The sequence below is a fragment of the Fragaria vesca genome, unplaced genomic scaffold (genome assembly GCF_000184155.1).
Source record: "Fragaria vesca subsp. vesca unplaced genomic scaffold, FraVesHawaii_1.0 scf0513155, whole genome shotgun sequence".
In the NCBI taxonomy this organism is placed as follows: domain Eukaryota; kingdom Viridiplantae; phylum Streptophyta; class Magnoliopsida; order Rosales; family Rosaceae; genus Fragaria; species Fragaria vesca.
Window position 1 is genome coordinate 83,228 of NW_004443447.1, and position 14,359 is coordinate 97,586.

Below are 14,359 nucleotides of genomic sequence, written 5' to 3' on the forward strand. Positions count from 1 at the left end.
CAACTTCCTGCAACCCAATACTAGTCACAAATCCCATGTGACTAATTCGCTCAGGATTAGGGTCCTCAACAACTTGTAAAGGTACCCCTTGGAATTACTATGGGTACCTCCCACATCACTTCAATCAACCTTTACCTCAAAAGAATACACCACTATTTCAAACTTTCCTTCCAACTTTTTTATCCCCGAAATCACGAAATTCAATACCACGATTTTTCCATCGGACTACTACAACTTCACACTTGCCCACTTAATTAGTGAACTCCAAGGTTTGAATTAAACTTTTCACCTTCTACAAATTCGCACGAGATGCTCACCCTAGCATCTTAATCATAACCCAATCAATCATTGATCAAATGAAAGGAATGCCAACTGAGTTCCCAACTTGCAATTGAACTCTAACAATTTATGCTATCAACTCAATAACCCTTGGAAAGGCATAATCCAAATACCTCTTTCCTTAATCAAAGTAGGATGATCACTTAAGAGGTCGGCGTACAGAGACATAGTCTTGAAGATATAAACATTTATGGCACAATACTATCCATAAATAAGACAAGGATAACTACATCACAAACCTAATCAACACATAGTGTCTAAAGCATATAATGCTAATAGATCCGCCGCGGTCAGACCATCACTCTATAGCACTAAGTATGACCAAGAATCTGAGGTAGTACTAAAAAGAGAAAGGAATCAAATAACCTAATGCTCTGATACCAACTGTCAAGACCCACCCCGAATTTTACCCTAAAACCCGGAGTAAGTCCTGCGGGGACCACCTCCAAAGAAAGTTATTACCGAAAATTCGGCATAACTTCCCTTGAAAATGAACAACCCTTCCTAAAGAAAACCTGCAAACACTTCTAAAAATTTCTCAACCCAACCTTAACTTCTGGAGCTTATATGCTCCCCAAAACATAACATCTCCCAATTATTTACTAACTTTAATTACTAAACCCATGACCAATATTCACAGTTCAGAGCAATTCTAATTGAGAGAAAAGAACTAGAAATACAAAAATCAGCAGAAACTACACTATTGACTATGCCTCTTTCTCCATGTACGCCCGACCTCAACTATGCAATCCTGCAGACTGAGCAATTTTAAAACAAAGGGCCCAGGGGAAAAACAATTGAAACCGTTAGAGTGAGTGGACAAAAATAAATTTAAGAAAATATTTATGCTTCCCCATTTTAATTTCCAAGGAAAATATACTGCATGCGACAGCTCAAAAGCGCTTAACACAAAAACTGGCAATTTCATGACTAGCTCCGGCTAGTCTCCATAACACAAAGAAATACAGCCTCTCAGGCTAAACTATATATAAACATATATAAGTGTATGTATTTACACTCGTCAGACTCCTTGTATGAATTCTAAGAACAAATTAGAAAAATAGAAATTCATATAAGGCTACTACGCTTACGTCTAACGCTCACGTCACACCATAATGGAATTGTACCTCAGTATGGCGGAAAAATCACGAGTGTATATACGTGTGGACTCCCTATATGAAAACCTAAATAAACCAAATAAGAAAATAGTTTTCATATAGGGCTACTACGCTTGTGTCTAACAATCACGTCACGTCATAATGGTATTTTACCACGTCACACCATAATGGAATTGTACCTCAGTATGGCAGAAAAATCACGAGTGTATATACGTGTGGACTCCCTATATGAAAACCTAAATAAACCAAATAAGAAAATAGTTTTCATATAGGGCTACTATGTTTGTGTCTAACACTCACGTCACGTCATAATGGTATTTTACCTCATTATGACGGATCAAACACGTATGGCTAGCTAGCATTTATATACACATACTATACTCACATAAACATCCAACAAATATATCCACCGAAAATCTCATTTCCGGGAACTCTCCAAAGGAGGAAAATTGCCAAATATTCGAGAAATTAGAAAGTCTCATCAGAAGAAAATAAATAATCAACTGATAAAGTATAAAATGTAGAGAAAAAGAGATAGCAAGAGAGTCATCATCTTATTCATTGATAGGAGCCCTTTATATAAGGAATTACACAATACCCATATGGTAAGGATATGAATACATAGATCTAGTCTAACTACATATCCTATTAGCATAAGGCCAAGGCACACATAGAGAATATCCTAGAACACTCCCCCTTGTGTCGCGCGATGATATGCCGATGGTGCTGATCTGTTGCCTCGTCAAAAACCTCGTCAAGTCACAAAAACCCTGTGGGAGAAAAACTGAACCTTGATCGTAGGAGAAAAAGAGTACAACGCACCCTTCACATTTGATAGTGACATATATGTATGTGCTAGACTCCCCCTGAAGTTCGCACCCCCCTGATCTTTACATCAATCATAGGGCTCTTCCTGATTCTTACAAATCACGGAAGTTTCAACAACTTAGCATGTCAATGCTTTTTAACATGTCTTCAAATGTGGCATTGGGCAATGATTAACTAAATCATGTCGTATTGTCCTCAAATGATCTTTTACACTTAGATCTTGAGGAGAAGGTCGCTTGTGAACTCAAAACATAAGTTCGTGCAGGAAATCAGATTTCCGCGCAGCATGACCTTCAATTACTAGAACAGTCGTAACTTCCTCTAGGAAATACATATGAACGAACCGTAAACGGTTTTGGAAGCTAGACTCATTTAGCTTTCCAACCGTATATTACACACATTCTGGTTCATCAGGATCTGTTCACAAAATCCCGTCGAAGTTGACTGTTTTGCCAAAATCAGATTCTCGGACAGATTCGTCATACTTTACGAAAACGGCCATAACTCACTCAATATGATAGGTATGATCAAATGGTTAGTCTCTCTGGAAAGTAGACACATAGACCTTTCCAATGGTACCAATTTCACCATTTTCCAGTGAGTGAGATTTCCTATAGGTCCCGTGGAAGTTGACCTACAAAACTTGGCAGATTCTGATTTCGCTTTTGATGTGTCTTTCTTATGTAGGGATAGAATAAGCCTCAACCTTTCATACCATTAAGTATTGAAAAAGGAGTTACAGCCATTACATTGGCGTTGCGTGGGCGCATAGCTACACTTAGCTTTACAACTTTTCATAACGAATGAGATGTCAAGTCTTTCGTATTGTGTTGAGTATATTGATGCGTCTTATTGTACTTAGATGGGAACTTCATCTCTTAACACATATTTGTCATCTTGCTTTAGACAAAACAACGGATCTCTCTTTAGAGCAAAGACCTTGACTAATCATGGGAGTATATGTAGGCCTCACTAGTTATAGAGCGCCTAAGCCGATTGATGGAAAATCATCATCAATACAGTCATCGAGTGCCTTATCAAGACCATGTCTTCCCAAAATCTTTTTCTTCGGATGTTAATACATATTGGCATCTCTTGATCCATCAAGAGTCCATGTAAATCCGGAATGAACACGCAAAGGCATAATTCACCATATCCCTTCCAAATCAAGTAGAGTCCATGTGCGTTTCAATACATTTAGCAAACGCATGCTCCTGTGGTTTGGAGCCACTTGATTCGGATGAATGAAGTCCGTTTAAGATCTTCATGTATATCTCTGATCCCATAGAGATGTTATTATGACCACATTCATAGGCTGCATGTTCAGTTATTCGGAAACTACCAAACTGACAAAGTAGTGGAGTTCAATGACATCCATTACGAGAGCATATCTCATCGTAGTTGATCCCAGTGCGTGTTAGTGAAAGACCTTGCGCCATAAGATGAGTCTAAGCTCTTACTCTCACTACGCTATCTAACAAAGGCATAGTTGATAGGGTTTAGCTTGCGGTGTCGGCATCACCTGCCCAAGGACCTATCTCTTTGTTAATGCTGGATTGTATCTTCCCTTAGGCCAATCAACTAAGTTGATATCCATCAACGAATGGTGGTTCGATAGTAGACTCATTATCTCACGTCCTTATGTACACTAGTGTAATACTTGTAGAGATCTCTATATGGATTGGATTGACATTGAACGGCGTCCCCCAACGATAATCACAATTCAGACTTCATGAGACGGATTTGAGTATCACTGATCAATGGATCAAGTTGTGCCAAGCTCGCTTTCTTTCTAGTGCAAGACAATATCGAACCTAAGGGCCTCCCTCCTTTTAGGGAGCCACACGGCCTTGTGACACCAATTTTACCACTATTTGGCGTCACCATATCACCATCCATGGTGATGGCGTCAAGACCAACACTTTTTGGTCGCGCCATGTCCTTTTGTAGGACATCAATCTTTGCAGACATATTTGCAGCATGTGATCTCGTCACTTTAACACTATAAGCATTTGGGATCAAGATGAGACTTAGTGGGGACAAACCACGACAATTCACGTCGTTCCACTTGAACACTTCTGTTCTTATCTACCCCTAACGGCGGGAATATTGTCTCATCAAAGTGACAATCCGCAATTTAGCGGTGAATGAGATCGCCTGACAAGGTTCCTACATATGCGGATTATAGGTGGAGGTTCATATCCAACCTAAACTTATTCATCTCAAATGACCCATTATTGTACGCAGTGGCAATAGGATTTGGCACCTAGAAATAACATCTAGCCGAGCTCAAGGATTGGAGATCCGTTTCAATCCTGCCGAGCTCAAGGATTGCAATTTCGTGTCAATCCTAGTACACAGTCACGAGCTGTAGTACAACAAAATTCAATGATGGTGGGTCGTAGATGAATAGTAAAGCTACATGCAAATATTGCATAGCCCCAAGATGCAATAGAAAGAGTGGTGTGCATCAATAATGTTCGAGTGACAAGCGAAAGTTGCTTGGTCGTAGCCTCGATGAGACCGTATTGCGTGTGAACATGGGGTACAGGACACTTCAACTTACATCCCGATGAACTTCTTTAAAGAATGGGTAGTGAGCCCGTAGAAGTATAAGCAGTATAAGCTACTAATAGTGTAACACGTGACCAGTGTGTTAACACGTCAACCAACACCATAAAGCATAAAAAGGTCTCCGCAAGTTGGTTGTATCTATCTACATAGTTTGATGTAAGAATAGAATGTTCACTTTTGTGTTATTTAGCGTAGGAGGGTCTCACTCCTTATTTAGCTAAAGAATAGGCTTTCAAAACGAGCAATGAGTATTGCAGGGGGCCAATGCGACATCGAGGAAAGGCCGGTGCACCTCAATTGCTTGAGGAATTGACCGGACGACCTCCAGGAAGTTGGAGTCGTGTTCGAGTGACGTCAATGTCCCCCGGGTCACCACCATGCTTCATGGTGATGCTAGATCTCGAATGTCTTCGTTTTGAGCGGAAGAATGGATGTCCATGAGAATTTCTCAAAATTTGGACCATTATATCTCTTCCAGGTTGACCAATTTGGTCAAACCAAAGCCTATATGAGTCGGTGTCCCAAATATCATGTTTGGCGACAACATGGGATTCGATATTCGAATCGTAATGACATACAGTTCACTAGATTGACTCATGAATTTCTCCAAGATGCGCTTCAGTTCGCATTCATGAGGAGGTATACACAAAAGAATTCTTGTTCATTCTCACAATGTGTTTTCAAATGAAAACCATTAGCATGAATGTCTTTAAAGCTCAACATGGTTCCTTAGAATGTTGTGGATAGTTCCACTATCTGCGAAGCACTCAATGTCTCTATGAGACATAACTACGAGGAGTAGATAGGCGAGTAAATAGTTCTACTTGAACCATTTAGAAGGATTGAAAGAAGCTACGAAAAGCTGCAATCCCGAGAGTGCATAAACATTTCCGCGCAGAATGACCTTTGCACACTAAAACAGCCATAACCTCTTCGTTAAAATAGATATGGATGAACCGTGAAAAGTTCTGAATACTAGACTCATAGAGCTTTCCAATGATATAAAGCTCACTGTCTGGTTCGTCCTTCACAAAGCTCAAACGAAGTTGACTGTCCAGAAGGGACAGATTGCTGTTTTTCGTAAATTTGGCATGTGCGAAGCTGTGAAGCTTGCAGGTTGCGTGTAGGTTTTTGCCTTAGCCAAAAGTGACGTGTGTATGATCAAAACCAAGTCCTTTCGATTGTTCTAAAGTCGTGAACTCCATGACTAGTTAGCAAAAGCTCCCTGACATGAACATAAACTAACTCAGAGGACCTAGAGGATCCGATTATGATGATAATTTTCCAGCTTTGATAAGTCTTCAACGTCTTTTGCAAGACGGCAATTGGTTTAATAGCGTAGGGGGATCCAAAATCAAAAGCTTGCGGTAACTCCAAGTCAGTATGACCAGGCATGTCCGTGGAGGATCGGTAGTGCGAGGCACACTTAAAACCACTATCTCCTTAATTTCGGACAATTCTAAGACATCACACTGAGCTTGGATGAGCCTAGTTGAACAATTGATGATGAAAAATCCGCTATAGGGTAGAAGACTTAACCGGAAACACGTGGGCGATCCTCCTTGAGGATGCAGTGCCATGAGTCACCTTCAAAGGAAGGGACCAAAATCGGCACAATATGCCATGTTTCTAAGGACGATGTAAGTGTACATCTTGATTGTAAATCAATATGAACCATAAGAGGAGAATAGTTTCACTTCGAAAAATTCTCAAGGCATTCATTATTGCTAATGTGAGTACATTGAGGTCTCAAATAGACAAAGGACGTCGATACAACGCCTTAGTACATATAACTTGGAACGAAAATCAATGTCTAGCCGATGACATCAAAGTCATGGGTAGCTAGAGCAGGATCCGAATCTTTGAAATTCGCGATCATGAGGATGACGTTCTTGTCCTCATATTGATTTTTCATACCTTTTTGTATGCATTCACAATTTAAAGGAGCTTGACAATCTTGAACCAATGATCCGAAGATCCACAACGGTTGCATTAATGTCATGAGCTGACGTGAGTAGTTTTGACAAAATGGTGTCTAGACCGGGAGTGTCGCTATTAGAGCCGGCAACACCTCCCCCTCTTTTCTAGACATCAGCACGACGTTTTCTGCCGTTGCCATGACCCATATTGTTGTCCCCACATTAGGGGATAATCCCAAATAAGTTTGTCACATTAGCGTATATACAATTCCTGTTTGTATGATCAAAATCAAGTCTCGTTGGTAATTCCACACCAACTTGAAGGACCTAGAGAACTTGATGATGATGATGGTCGAATCCGCTAAAGATTATGGATCATGATGCCACAAAAGATCATCGACAATATATAGTCAATTAAAGTGGTAAGCAATCCACTTGTCTAATAACTCAACAAGGAGAGTTATATGAACGTTTCGAGAAACGCTCCATGAGTGCATTCCATAGTACTTTGTGGTCATTACTTTTTGCACAGATTGTCATTGAAGGCTTTTGTCGATGTGGCATCTCGGCATCTAGGCTTGTTAGCCTGGGGGTCAAAACATGTGGTTTAATCCTTTCCAATGAAAGGTTCCACAGATACCAAGCGAAGATCCGCCTTAGGCATCTAGTACGTCAAAACTCAAAAGAGCAGAATGTTACATTGCTCTTGCATACAAAACCAAGCTGTTATGAGACTAAATAGAGGTCACAAACGATGCTTTTAATGGTTTGTCCTTCGGATTGATCATACACAATCCGGAAAAGCCGCGAATTGATCAAACACAATTCGGAAAAAGGCCTCGGATTGATCAAACACAATCCGGTGAAAGGTCGGGGTTGATCAAACACAACCCGGACAAAGAAACAAGAGTGATGAAACACACTCTTGACCCGCAAATAAAATTCCGGGATTTGGGTACCTGCACGCACAAAATCCCAAGCATAGAATGGAGATGGAGAAGGGAGGAAAGGATTTTATCCTCCCCGAGTTATTGAACTTGGAAAAGTTTAAGGTTTCAAAAAACATACCTTTCTAGAGGCTGCCGAGAGAAGAAATAACGTTTTGCCTACTTATTCTTCGAATTTAGGGCTGAAAATTTGATAGGAGGAGCAGCTCTGGATGGGGAAGCGGCTGTCAAAATTTCAGGTTGATCGGAGCAAGGGAAGGTGGTGAAGAGGTGGTCGGTAGCGGCGGCGGTCTGGAATCTTCCGGCAGCCGGTTCGGAGACTTTCTGGCCGGTTCTCAGGGTGAGACCGGCGGCATTGGATCCGGGGCGGAGAGAGCTTTCTAGGGATATAAAATTCCGGCGGAGGGCAGTCGGAATTTTGGTTGGAAATCGAGAAAAACAAGGCTGCCCGATTTTAGGGTTTTGGTTTTTAGGGTTTAGAAAAAAAATTGTGGGCTATTGGCTCTAGGGTTAGAACAAAGTGCATGATAACGTGATGAAGTATAAAGTGTAGAGAAAAAAAGATAACAAGAGAGTCATCATCTTATTCATTGATAGGAGCCCTTTATATAGGGAATTACACAATACCCATATGGTAAGGATATGAATACATAGATCTAGTCTAACTACATATCCTATTGGCATAAGGTCAAGACACACATAGAGAATATCCTAGAACATCAACAAATTATTTCATCGCATGGTTTTCAATTAAAACAAAGGTTCACTCACAGAATTAGGCCTAAGCCTTCCAATGCTCGGAATACTCCTCAAGCGCTGCCTCCAACTAATCACTCTCTAGCCAATCCCACGACTGACGATAAACAGAAAAATAAATTGGTCAGACCGGACTCCATCAACATTAACGAATCGACTTCTTCCTAGTTTGACTAGGATTTCCTAGGTTGACCAGAATTGACCAAGTTTGACCCACGGTTGACCAATAGATATTTAGAATCATTTTCTACTAACTTCGCATCTAAAACTTATTCGGTTCCAAACCAAACCTTAACCGGCAATCGAAGTCACAAACAATTTCCATGCCATTAACACATCAACCAATTTACTAAGGGCACCCAAAAAAGGTTTCTAATAAATATAAAGTTTCCTAAAATAGAAACTGTCCTCACTTAGAAAGATTTCCGACTACAACCTACAAACTTTCCTGTTACTGCAACGATACACAACAGCATGGAAAAATGTCTCTGCCTGATTCTGCCCTCGCCGAACTCTCTTGCCGGATTTCGATGACTTGCCAGAATTTCGCCATAACCTCCCCATAAACTCCTATCACCAAGTTATCGACAAATATCAACCACAACAATGAATCAGTCATTAACCATCTCCAAATAACACCGAGCAACAACACCAAAACACCTAACCCATACTCAAACCTCAATACAACCCAACACAGAAGCTGAAACACCAAGCTTACCTTCAATTTGTTCTTCTTCGAAAACCAGAAGCTCCTCCTTGCCAAACCTCAACATGGAGGACTTCCAAACTTCCCCAGCTACTGCCTTAGGCGCCACCTCCACCGAATCAGCACCACACCACCTCGGGTCCCCTCTAGCCAAAACGCACCAAGCTTCTACCTTGGTCTAGTTCAATGGTTACAGCTCCACAAGTCACTCCAAGGTCTAATTGGACTCCCCGCAAGGCTTTAAGGACTCACCAAAACTCGAAGCACTCGTCGGAAACCACTGAACTAGGTCACCGAAGCTAGGAACCGGGAACCCAGAAAGAGGCAGAGAAAAAGGGATTTTGAGATTAAGGTTTGATTTTAAGAAACAAAGACACAGAGATGAAGAGAAGAGAAAGGCGAGCTGAGACTTACCATCGGCGTCCTATGAATTCGTCGGAAAAACGCAGGAAATCGGCAAACACAATCGAGCTACCCTTCGACCGATCACCATCGAATCGCGTTGCAATTGTGATCAATAGACTGGGTTTTGAAGAGAAGAATGAGGGGAATGATTTGGTGGTGTTTTTGCAGCAAGTGGTGGCCGGAATCGGCGTCACCACGTCGGAGATGATGGAGGCAAGCGGAGAGGAAGAGAGAGCAGTCCGGGCTCGGGTCAACGCCCGTAATTGGCTTTGACAAAGTCAATCCCCTCTTATACTTTTATACTTGAATCAATGGAGGAGATCAAAACCCTAAAGATCTAACGGCCAAGATTAAATGCTATACTCTAATTTCAAAAAAATCAATTCTAATCCCAAACCTTTGGAAAACGTAGACAATAACTCGAAGCTCTGAAAAATAATCGAAGACACGGTGAACTCGTGTCAACAAGTACAACGGAATCATGGCCTTAAAAGAAGGATTTGACAATTTGAGTAAAACTTAAAAATAAGCTTTAATGTTAACTTACCAAGTTACCGAGCACGGTTAAATTCTTCAGTAACTCGTAGAATACCCGGTAAATAGGTAAAATTTGGTCCGGGGTGTTACAAACGGGGTATATAGAGTCCAAGTCTCCAGCATTGGATGTGGAAAGCACCATCGATACAAGAAGACATGTTGTTCTACCTCCATGTTCATCTCACCAGGCCACCATGCAACCCCGGGCCAACAATGTTACAGGGTACCCGCCCAAGCTCTATGGGATGTCGGGTATGCATAGGGTCAACAAGTCGCCCTGCAAGTTCAACTATCAGCAAGTCTCTAAATGGGTCTAGTTAGTCAACAGGTCAAGGAGTTACCCTCGGTCTCAGCAAGTCCAATTATCAGTTATTGATCTAGCCCGTAGGCATGAGGGTTTCATCAGCATCAAGCTAACAATGATCATGATCACTAGGTCGGCGGACTTGAGCGAGTTAGACAAGCCATGACACCCCGATGAGTCTTTCTTAAGCATGGTGTATCACCAGCGAGGGCAAGTCTACAACCATCGGGTGACTAGACAGAGTATCTGCTCAAAGCTTGCATCCCCTCTTAGGGAAGGGTATGATTTGCTTTATAATCTAGATAGATCGAAACAAGGCATATAGAATTTTAGGTTATGTACGGGAATTGCGGTCATTTAATCTCGGCCAATCGGGGACAACTGACCCATCAACATCACATGGTTACACCACGTCCACCACCACTGGGTACAACTCTCCGGCACACGCTTGTTCTTACCGGGACCTCAATACGTCACCCATGTTCCGAATTCCCCAGAAACGATGACTCAAGACTGAAATATTTAACCGACGCTGGCAGTAGAGAAAACATGATACTAAGCAACATACAACACCAAGCAACATGATACTATCCTCCCAGATCCTAACTTGTAAGTGTTAAATTAAAGTGTTCACAGCTCACACTTTCGGGTCTACTGGGTGCACCCATTCAGCAGCTTACTACAAACATAAGTTCTTCGTTTTATTATCTTTTATCAAAAGTTCAAAGCATGTTTCACGTATACATGTATCACTTGGATTCTCATGATCACGCTTACAAAATATTGTGATAGGTTCTTCATGCAATCTATATATACACGACATGGTAGTCTGCAAGTCTAGTACCACATATCGATGACATGAGAACACTTGAATGTGGAAGTATGCGGGCAGCTTATAACACACATGCTAGTATAACACCAGTAAACACATTACTTTGCTTTATTTCTATGTTGTTTCACCAAGTGCTACTTGGAAACTCTAGTTGATCAAGTCCCACAATAACCTTGATACCGTTGGAGGAAAATGTACATACTTCATGTTGGACTGTTGGTATCTTACTTTGCTTCCTGGATGGCTATATTTCTGGGAGCGCCTTTTACTTAATATACATATACTTTAATTCTTTTTTTCGTTAACCTCTAGGCGGACGTCGATCAAGGCCGCTCTATCATTGTCTGCCTAAAGGAGCATGAGTGCTATATTTCTGGATGGCTATATTTCTGGTGAGGGGGTAGGGATGGCTATATTTCTGGGAGCACCTTTTACTTAATATACATATACTTTAATTCTTTTTTCGTTAACCTCTAGGCGGACGTCGATCAAGGCCGCTCTGTTATTGTCTGCCTAAACAAGCATGAGTCATATATTCCGCAGAACGCCGCTCTTGCCAATGGAGCTCCAAGTCTTTATGATTGGATTGGATACACCATCGGGTATAACGCGATCAAGTTATAAGGAATTTCAAGTCTCCAATATTGAACTCGATAAGTTTGCAAGAAATTATTGAAATGGATAATTTGAAAATAGTTCCAAGTCACCAAAATTTGACCTGTTGGTTATCGCTCTCAATGGGACACCATAGTTGAAACACCGGGTTATTATTAAAGCGAGTAGAGCATAATATTGGAGAAACACCGGGTTGCCATATGTTCCAACTAAATGGCCAATAATTGGAAAGACAAGCATGATAGTAGTAAGTCTCGGATAATTGTGGGAAAAGATAGCAGGAAAATTTAAGTCTCAGATAAGTGTCACCGGGAGGAAGCATACAACAACTGCTTAGGAAAATCTTGATTCTCGAATAATAATTAACGGGAAGAAACATACAACATTGTTGCATGAGATTATTACACCCCAGAAACGTATCACCGGGAAGCATGGGCGAAACAACTAGAGCCATGAGAACCATAATTCTCTTCTACAGCTCCTAGAGAGTGGGAGTTGGGCAGTTCATATATATCATTCCCTTTACAAGGAGAATAGTGGCCTGATAACCCACATGAGGATTATACCCCGCGCTCGAGTAGAAACACATGATATGAAAAGGTTCGCTACCTTCGTTCATTGGAAATAAGACTCGTTTAACACACGTCCTGAGTACGGACTTGGGGGGACTGAGACTGGGTGCCCGTTGATAAATGACTGGTCTATGGGCATTTTATATATTAAGTCCCCACTCAAGACATGTCTTGAACGGGAACTTGGGGGGACTTGTTGTCGGTAGTAAAGAACTACCTTCCCCGCCCATAGACCAGTCAGGAAACTTGTAGATACGATGTATATCTTATTCCACCAAGCATAAGCGACAACCTCGTAGACCGTGCTCCAGCCATAGCGGGCCTCGCCTCCAACATACATCTGGTAGACCGACATCCGGGCTACCTCGCAATGGTGAAAGATCATAGGTACCACATCGAGAAGGTGCTTCTCCAAGCTCCACAAGAAGGCACCATGATAAGAGATATGTGTAATTAGTCACACATTGGAAATATAATATATAAGGGAACCTTCCTTAGCTATAAAAGGATCTCTCTTCCCATATGTAGAAAGGATCTCTCATTCCATCCAACTCCACACTTGTAACACCCAAAGGCATTAAGGCCTCATGATAGTAGATTCAAGTGGACATAGCCATGCCCTCCGATGGCATGGTGAACCACTATAAATGTTGTCTTTGTATGTGTTCTTGTTTAATCATATTCTTGCATAACCTATGGGTTCTTGCAGAAACAAAACCTATCACTATTGAGCGACCATGACGCTCTCTACGTTCTCCAACAAATCTGCAACGACAGATCTCCGATCAAAAAGACCCTCGGTGCATTCATCGTTTACATAGGAACAAGAGTATGCGAACAAGAACATCATCTGGTATTTGGTTGATGCTTGTTTACTCGTGTTAAATGCACCATGAGCCACATCAAATCTTCTAAGACAGTTTCAAGGGAATTATAAGCGTCTCTCATGCGGCAAGTATGGTAGTAATGTTGTGCGGAAGTGCTTGTTACAGTCAGAAGTGGAACAGTCTACCGATATGATTCGAGAGTTGTGTAGGGTTTAATGGCACCATGTGGTGCAAGTATGTTAGTAATGTTGTTTAGAGTTTATGGTGTACCAATATTATTCGAGAGTTGCCTAAGTTTTTTTCATCATCAAACACGAGATGTCATGCTAATCCATTCTCGAAAAAGATGTAATGCTTGTCCACATATACTGTCATCTCCAAACAAAGTTCATGAGCACCCACCAACTGGATATCAAAGAAGTATCTACCAAAATAGTACATGAGCGCCTATTTTTCCGATAAATTTAAATTCTAGTAATTGAAAATTTCATTATTTAGATTTCATATGTAGAGTTTCCATTTTCGAGAAATATGTAATCAAAATTCCTGATCTAGCTTTGGTGGATTCATTTCTTTGTGTTGAATGTTCTTGCATTCAATCAATTTCAATCAATCACAAACCAATTTTGGTGGAACTGGACACATTTCATATAAATACGCGGAAGAGTGTTTACATTCTTCCCTAATACTTACAGGTAATTGAAGTAGCTCAAGGAACGACCCGAGCCTCTCTTCCTCTTCAACCAGCCTCTCCTCCCCCTACTAACCTTCTTCGGCAAACTCGTCATCTTTTTCCTCTTCTTCTTCATCAAGCTCTTCTTCTTTCTCTTCTTCCTCTTCTTCATCATCTTCTTCAACATCTATGACTTCTACCTCTTGTTCTTCCTCTTCCTCTTCCTCGTCCTCTGTCTTCATTGGGGCAGCTTGGTTGTTCGACACCTTAGACCGTCTCGAACTCGCAATGTTGGTCCTCAGATGTTTTAAAAGATCTCGTTCGGAGGTGAGAGATAGTGCCCAGTGGCAGAGCCAAGAAAAAAATGTCACCCGGACTAATTGTAGCACATGAAAAAAATTTAATAA